We start from the raw sequence: 9,355 nt of genomic DNA on the forward strand, positions 1-9,355 counted from the left end.
GCCTCGCTCAGCCAGTGAGCGGGAACCGGTCTGTATGTGGGATCCGAACCCTCGGGCGGGAGCGCCGCCGCGCTTCCCAAGCGGCGCACTTATCCAGTGCGCCACCAGGCCGGCCCTCAATTTTTTTTCTTACTATTTTATTTTAGCCTGTGTTTGAGTCATAAAATATTTTTTTCTTTTGTGACTTGATGGTTTGTGACATCATTCCAATCTCATACTGAGTTATTTTTCTGTTGTTTTTTTTTTTTTTTTAGAATTTTTGTCACAGAAAGTACATTACTGCTTCATATATCTAACAAAAGGCATTGAAAAATAATCAATTAAAAATATTTGTGGGGTGGAGTTGAATATCAATACCTGTGTACGATGTGTGATGATCAAATCAGGATAATTAGGGCCGGCCCGGTGGTGCACTGCTACAGTGTGCCGTTTGGGAGCGCGGCGGCGCTCCTGCTGAGGGTTCGGATCCCACATACAGACCGGTTCCCGCTCACTGGCTGAGCGAGGTGTGGGCGCAACACCGAGGGTTGCGATCCCGTTGCCAGTCCCGGTCCTGTACGGGCGTGACATTGAGGGTTGCGATCCGTTGCCAGACACGAAAAAAGACAAAAAAGGAAAAAAAAAAAAAAATCAGGATAATTAGCATGGACATCACTACAAAATATAATCAGTCATTCCTGAGTCCATTAATCAATTTCTCATTAACTTCCTTTCCCTGCTCTTTTCCCACTGCTAGTAACCAGTTCTGTTCTTTTCTTCTGAAAGTTCAATCACATTATTGTGATTGTCCTTTGTTCGTTCATTTGTTCCTTCCTTCCTTCCTATCTCCTTCCTTCCTTCCTTCATTCCCATAGATGAAGAGGACATGTAGTATTTCTGTTCCTGTGCCTGGCTTGTTTTATTTAACATAATTTTCTCCAAGTTCATCCATGATGCCATGAGTGGCAGAAATTCGTTTTTTTTTTTATAGCTCAGTAGTATTGATTTGTGTATATATAACACATTTTCCTTATCCAGTTGTCTGTTGATAGATTTTTAGCTGATTCCATATCTTGGCTATTGTAAATAGAGTTGCCATAAACATGGGAGTGCAAGTATCCTTTTTACATGATGATGCCCAATCCTTTGGGTATAAACCCAGTAGTGAGATTGCTGGATAATATGGTTGCTTTATCTGTAGTTGGTTGAGAAAACTCCATACTGTTTTCTGTAATAGCTGTACTAATTTACAGTCCCACCACAGTGTAAAAGGGTTCCTTTTTCTCCACATTCTCACCAGCATTTGTTATTCTCAGTGTTTTTGATAATATCCAAAGTAACTGAGGTAATACCTCAATGTGGTTTTGATATGCATTTCCCTGATAATTAGTGATGTTGACCATTTTTTATATATATTTGTTGGCCATTCGTATTTATTCTTTTGAGAAATGTCTATTCAACTCCTTTACAGGTTTTTTAATAAGGTAAATTTGTTTTTTTTACTGTTGAGTTGTTTGCATTACTTGTATATTCTGGGTACCTGGTTGTTTTTTAACTCTGTCGATTGTTTCTTTTGCTGTGCAGAAGCTTTTTAGTTTGATATAATCCTATTTGCTATTTTTTCTTTTGTTGCCTTTAAGGACTTCTACATAAAGTCTGTGTCTACTTCCACACCCTGAAGTGTTTCCCCTATACTCTCTTTTATGAGTTTTATAAATTTAGGTCTTATATTTAGGTCTTTAATCCATTTCAAGTTGATTTTGGTATATAGTGAGAGGTACAGGTCTAGTTTCATTCTTCTACATATGTATATCCAGTTTTCCCAAAACCATTTACTGAAGAGGCTGTCCTTTCCCCAGTGTAAGTTCTTGACACCTTTGTTGAAAATCAGTTGATTGTTAGTACCTCAGTTGATTTCTAGGTCTTCTATTCTGTTCTGTTTGTTCATATGTCTGTTTTTATGTTAGTACCGTGCTGTGCTGTGTTGATCACTATAGCTTTGTAGTATAATTTAAAGTCAGGTAATGTAATGCCTCTGGCGCTCTCTCTCTCCTTCTCTCTCTCTCTCTCTCTCTCTCTCTATATATATATATATATACATATATATATATATTTTTTTTTTTTTTTTCTTTTTGCTCAGGATTGCTTTGGCTATTAGGGGTCTTTTGTTGTTCCATGTGAATTCTCTCTATATATATATATAGATATATATATATAAATATATATATAAGTATATATTTATATATTATATATATATATATTTTTTTCTTTTTGCTCAGGATTGCTTTGGCTATTAGGGGTCTTTTGTTGTTCCATGTGAATGTTAAGATTGCTTTTTTTCTGTTTCTGTGAAGAATGTCATTGATATTTTGATGGGGATTGCATTAAATCTGTAGGTTGCTTTGGGTAGTGTGGACATTTTAACAATGTTAATTTTTCCAATCCATGAACATGGAATTTCTCTTTATCTTCTGTTCTCATTGTAGAGATTTTTTACCTTCTCATTGTAGAGATTTTTTACCTTCTTGGTTAATTTTATTTTTAGGTATCTTATTCTTTTGGTGACTAATGTAAATGAGCTTGTTTTCTCGATTTCCTTTTCTTCATATTCATTGTTGGTGTATAAAACACTATTGAATTTTTTGGTATTGATTTTGTATCCTGCAACTTTACTAAATTCATTTATCAGCTCCAGGAGTTTTTTTGGTAGAGTTTTTAGGTTTTTTTTTCTATATAGGATCATTTCATTTATGAACAAGGACAATTTGTCTTAGTCCTTTCCAATTTGCATGCTCTTTTTTCTTTCTCTTGCCTGATTGCTCTAGCTAATACTTTCAATACAATGTTGAATAAGACTGGTGAGAGTGGGCATCCTTGTCTTATTCCTGTTCTTAAAAGAAAAGCTATCAGCTTTTCCCCATTCTTGATGATGCTGGCAGTGGTCTTGTCATATAATGCTTTTGTTGTGTTGAGATATGTTCCTTCTATAATTACTTTGTTGAGAGTCTTTACCATGAAACCATGTTGAATTTTGTCAAATGCATTTTCTTCATCTTTTGAGATAATCAAATGGTTTTTGTTATTGATTTTGCTGATGTGGTATATTTACCTATTGATTTGTGTTTGTTGAACCATCCTTGCATTCCTGGGATGAATCTCACTTGATTATGTTGTATAATCTTTTTGACATGCTGTTGTATTCTGTTTGTTAAATATTTTGTTGAGACTTTTGTGTCTATGTTCATCAAGGATAATGGTCTATAGTTTTATTTTGTTGTGTCTTTATCTAATTTTGTTATCATGGTGATGCTGGCCCCATAGAATAAGTTTGGCAGAATGGCCTCTGTTTCAATTTTATGGAATAGTTGGAACAGAATTAGTATTAATGCCTCTTTAAGGGTTTGGTTGAATTCATCAGTGAAGCCATCTGGCCCTTTTAATTTTTTTGTTGGTAGACTTCTGATTATTGCTTCAATCTCACTGCTCATTATTGGTCTGTCCAGGTTTTCTATTTCTTCTTGGTTCAGTTCTTGGTTCAGTTTTGGTAGTTTGTATATGTTCATAAATTTATCCATTTCTTCCAGATTTTCAAATTTGTTGGCATATAGTTGTTCATAATTGTATCTACTGACTCATTGTGTCTCTGTGGTATTGATTGCAATGTCTTCATTTTATTTCTAATTTTTTTATTTGGGTCTTCTCTCTCTCTCTCTCTCTCTCTCTCTCTCTCTCTCTCTCTCTCTCTTTCTTTTAGTTCAATTGGTCAATGGTTTGTCTATTTTGTTTATATACTCAAAAATCAACATTTTGTTTTGTTATCTTTGAAATGCTTTTATTTTGGTCTCTACTTCCTTTAGTTCTTCTCTATTATTTATTTCTGTCTAGTAATTTTGAAATTAGATTGTTCTTGTCTTCCTAGCTTTTTGAAGTATAATGTTTAGTTGTTTACTTATAGTCTCTCTATTCTTTTGATGTAAACACACATTACAATAAACTTCCTTTTTAGTACTGCTTTTGCAGTATACCATAGGTTTTGGTAAATTGTACGCATGTATGTGTATGTGAGCATGTATATATACATGTGTTTATATGTGTATATGTATACATGTGTGTGCATGTGTGTGTGTGTATCACAGAATTCCTTTGTTTGCTACAGCAGAATGGCAAAGCACACATTCCTGAGTGCATGGGCAATGTTCCTTTGAAGCTGTTATAATACTTGGCTGGAGTTGGGGAGATACTTTGTATATGGACTAGAATTCCTTCTTGGGAAAATGTGGTCAACTAGAATCATTTAAGTTACAGTTTATTAATGAAATACACAATTCAGTCCATTATACTGACAGAGAATAGGTTACATGTTTTCAAATATATGGTTTCTCATAACGATCATGATCAGGGTTAGCATGGATATTCTATACATTAAATATGCTAGGAGAATCCTGCCATGGACATAAGGGTCATTGTTGAGTGAATGGAGATGGGGAGATTGATCACAAGATTTACTTGCAGTTTATTAAGTCATGAAACTCAGTTGCTGTTATTATGGAGAGAGAGAGTTCACAGTAGACAAATTATTTGAGTCATAGTAATGACAGAACACAGAGTCCCTTAGGTCTGCTCACAAGAGTAATGACAAAATTTGGTACAAGTAACCTCATAAGGCTAATCCTTTCAATAGAGTTCCATGGAAATCAAAAACTAAAGAGTGGGAGAAAATATAAGTGTACTTCAAATATTTTGTGAAAAAATTGAATTGAAAAAAATATGAATCTTTCCATGAACTTTTTGAAGATGCATTCTTTTTTCAAAACACATATCTGATGAAGTACTAGTATTCAAAATATAAAAAGAACTTCTAAAAAGCAACAGTAAGAAAGCAAGTAACCCAACTGTGAAATGGACAAAAGATCTGAACAGACATCACAACAAAGATAAACAGATTGCAATTAAGCATATGAAAAAATGCTTAATGTCATGTCATTAAGGAAGTGCAAATTAAAACAATGAGATACCACAACACACATAGTAGAATGGCTAAAATTCAAAACACAGACAATATCAAATGTTGACAGGCATGTGGAGGAACAGGAACTCTCACTGCTGGTGGGAATGCAAAATGATGCAGCAGCTTTGAAAGATAGTTTGGCAGTTTCTTACAAAAGTAAACATACTGTGACTATAGCTTTCAGGATTCTTGTTCCTTGGTATTTATTCTAATGATTTGAAAATATATGATCACAAAAACCTGTACACAAATATTTACAGCAGCTTTATCCATAATTGTCAAAACTTGGAAGCAACAAAGATATCCATCAGTAGATGAAAGTAAATGAACAGGAGATCATCCATACACTGGAATATTATTCATAAATGAGATGTCAAGCCATGAAAAGACATGGATGAGCCTTCAATATGGATTTCTAAGTGAAATAAGCCAATCTGAAAAGGCTGCATACTGCATGAGTACAACTGGAAAAATCAAAACTATGATAACAGTGAAAACATCAGTGGTTGCCAGGGGTTTGAGGTGAGGAAGAGAGGGATGAATAGGTGGAGCCAAGAGGATTTAAGGGTAATAGGACTATTCTGTATGAAATTGTAATGGTGGATACATGTGCAAATAGAAGATATAACACAGAGCGAACCCTAATGTAAACAATGGAATTTAGTTAATAAAAATGTATCAATATTAGCTCATCAGTTGTAACAAATATGCCAGATTAATGCAAGATGTTAATAATCAGAGAAACTGGGATGGGACATGAGGGGGTACATGGAAACTCCATTTTCTGCTCAATTTTTCTATAAAACTAAAAGTGATCAGAAAAAGTTTATTGATCTTAAAAAAGACAACATTTAACTGTAACTATCAACATTTGGTACAAGTAACCTCATAAGGCTAATCCTTTCAATAGAGTTCCATGGAAATCAAAAACTAAAGAGTGGGAGAAAATATAAGTGTACTTCAAATATTTTGTGAAAAAATTGAATTGAAAAAAATATGAATCTTTCCATGAACTTTTTGAAGATGCATTCTTTTTTCAAAACACATATCTGATGAAGTACTAGTATTCAAAATATAAAAAGAACTTCTAAAAAGCAACAGTAAGAAAGCAAGTAACCCAACTGTGAAATGGACAAAAGATCTGAACAGACATCACAACAAAGATAAACAGATTGCAATTAAGCATATGAAAAAATGCTTAATGTCATGTCATTAAGGAAGTGCAAATTAAAACAATGAGATACCACAACACACATAGTAGAATGGCTAAAATTCAAAACACAGACAATATCAAATGTTGACAGGCATGTGGAGGAACAGGAACTCTCACTGCTGGTGGGAATGCAAAATGATGCAGCAGCTTTGAAAGATAGTTTGGCAGTTTCTTACAAAAGTAAACATACTGTGACTATAGCTTTCAGGATTCTTGTTCCTTGGTATTTACCCTAATGATTTGAAAATATATGATCACAAAAACCTGTACACAAATATTTACAGCAGCTTTATCACTTTGAAAGATAGTTTGGCAGTTTCTTACAAAAGTAAACATACTGTGACTATAGCTTTCAGGATTCTTGTTCCTTGGTATTTATTCTAATGATTTGAAAATATATGATCACAAAAACCTGTACACAAATATTTACAGCAGCTTTATCCATAATTGTCAAAACTTGGAAGCAACAAAGATATCCATCAGTAGATGAAAGTAAATGAACAGGAGATCATCCATACACTGGAATATTATTCATAAATGAGATGTCAAGCCATGAAAAGACATGGATGAGCCTTCAATATGGATTTCTAAGTGAAATAAGCCAATCTGAAAAGGCTGCATACTGCATGAGTACAACTGGAAAAATCAAAACTATGATAACAGTGAAAACATCAGTGGTTGCCAGGGGTTTGAGGTGAGGAAGAGAGGGATGAATAGGTGGAGCCAAGAGGATTTAAGGGTAATAGGACTATTCTGTATGAAATTGTAATGGTGGATACATGTGCAAATAGAAGATATAACACAGAGCGAACCCTAATGTAAACAATGGAATTTAGTTAATAAAAATGTATCAATATTAGCTCATCAGTTGTAACAAATATGCCAGATTAATGCAAGATGTTAATAATCAGAGAAACTGGGATGGGACATGAGGGGGTACATGGAAACTCCATTTTCTGCTCAATTTTTCTATAAAACTAAAAGTGATCAGAAAAAGTTTATTGATCTTAAAAAAGACAACATTTAACTGTAACTATCAACATAGTTGATGAGACCAATGTCTTTAAAATTCATTGATTAAACAAAGTCATTCTGTAGAGATTATTAAATTTAGTTTTGAAAAATTTTATATGTATGACAGCATATCTTATCACGGATTAAAACAAATTAAAAGGTATTTGAAAAATAACATTAGGCAAAAAAATTTAGTCAATTTTGGCACATATAATACATATTTGAGAAGAAGTAACTGAAAATAGAAGTGGCAAAACATCAATATTGTATGTTTGCTTAAAAATATAAAATGTTTTTGACAGAATTTTGGCTTTATTGAAATACTGTGTTTTTTATTTAATCTTTTAAGGTTTTGGAATTATTTACTTTTTTCATAAAATAATCTGATTTGATTTTTTAAAATTACATAACATTATGAGTTCAATTAATGCATTTTTATTCATTATTTTTATAATTCCAATTGATCAGTTGATGTTTCACATACTTTAGTCATAGTATTTAAAACTCAGTATTAACTACATGCCAATAGGTCTTTCTCCCTTCACTACACCACATATAAGAAACGTGTTTCAGTCCTCTATCAATCTGCAGCATCTATTGCAATATTTGATGCAGAGTAGATATGAAACAGGAAATTTTAAATCTAAAGCTTTTGCTGAACTCTTTATTAAAATGTAAAAAAAGATGCACCATAATATTTAATAAGCTTTAGGAGTATGGATTCTTCCATTACAAGAACGTTGAGTTTTCCAAGTTCTGGTATGATCACTATCTTCCTCTGTAAGCAAGAGAGGGCATTAAGGAACATTGATATCTTGGTAATTACAGGAGCTTGAAACAAAAAGACAAGATGGATAGGGACAAGACGTAGTTAAATAGTCTATCCTATTAAGGAGAAATAAGAAACAGTATATTTCATGTTATTCCTGGATATTTCATTCAATAATAAACATAAACTCCCTTTTTACTTTTTTTGGAATATAAATTTTAATAAAAATATGCACACTTTTACAATTTTGATTTAGTCTATAGTATATGCTAATGTAAAAAATTTGGATTTGTTGACATATTATACATTAATTTTGTTACAAGATAAATTGTGTATGTTGTTTTATTAGAAAAAACTCATATTCTATGTCTATTTTCTTTTTTTTTCCTTCAATGATATATGTAAATTTATATAGTAACTTTATCAGTTTCAAACTCAAACTTAACACAAATTCTGGTGCATTCAACATGGATGATCAATTATGAGTTATTAAATGAGAAAATCAATGAATCATGGAGGCCAGCGATATTCTCAGTGTCAATTCCGAATTTAATTGCAATCCCAACTGATGTGATGTCAGAAGTAAGACTGTGATAACTCCACAGATCCTCAGTGGGACGACTTTATTTTTGTTAATAGGGAGAATGTGTCATACCAATATAAGAGTCTTCTGTGCTTTTAACTTTAACTTCCACTTGCTCTGTTTATGGCATTTTAGCTTAGGTTAGGATAGTCCTCTACTCCATTACCTATTATTGTTTAATTTGTAGTGCTGACAAACAATTTCCTATTTATAACACAAAACTATTTACTCCCTAGGGAGTGCTGACACTCAGTTAAATTAACCACTGTTAAAGCAATTACCATTTTAAAAGACCAAATCCCTTTTGAGCAATTCCAATTATATTTGGAATAAAATACAACAGGTTTTTAAACAATTATGTACAACATTGCCATGTATCCACAGTCTCCAAAAAATTGACTAATAAATTAAGTGATTATTCTTTTATAATAAGTAATAATGTTTCTTTTTACTTTTAGGAAATCATGATTTCTTAATGGAGGCTACTTACCACCAGATGGACCTCTGGGAGTGCCTTTATCTTACTCATAATCTATGATTTAAGTCTCTTTCTTCAATACTCAAGAGCTTAGCTCTTAACTCCTATTCCCTAGCTTCACTGACTCCCTCTGATTTAGCCCTAGTAAAATGGGAGTTCCTTGGTTTGTTTATTCAACTATACTTCCCATACTCTCTCTTGACTTTACTTTCTATCTTTTCATTAATCTTTTTAAATTTTTTGACTGACTGCACTGATTTTCTTGGAGTATAATCCACATCCATGAAATATATTAGAGTGCTTATTTCCTT

The sequence above is a fragment of the Galeopterus variegatus genome, unplaced genomic scaffold (assembly GCF_000696425.1).
Source record: "Galeopterus variegatus unplaced genomic scaffold, G_variegatus-3.0.2 Scaffold557, whole genome shotgun sequence".
Taxonomy (NCBI): domain Eukaryota; kingdom Metazoa; phylum Chordata; class Mammalia; order Dermoptera; family Cynocephalidae; genus Galeopterus; species Galeopterus variegatus.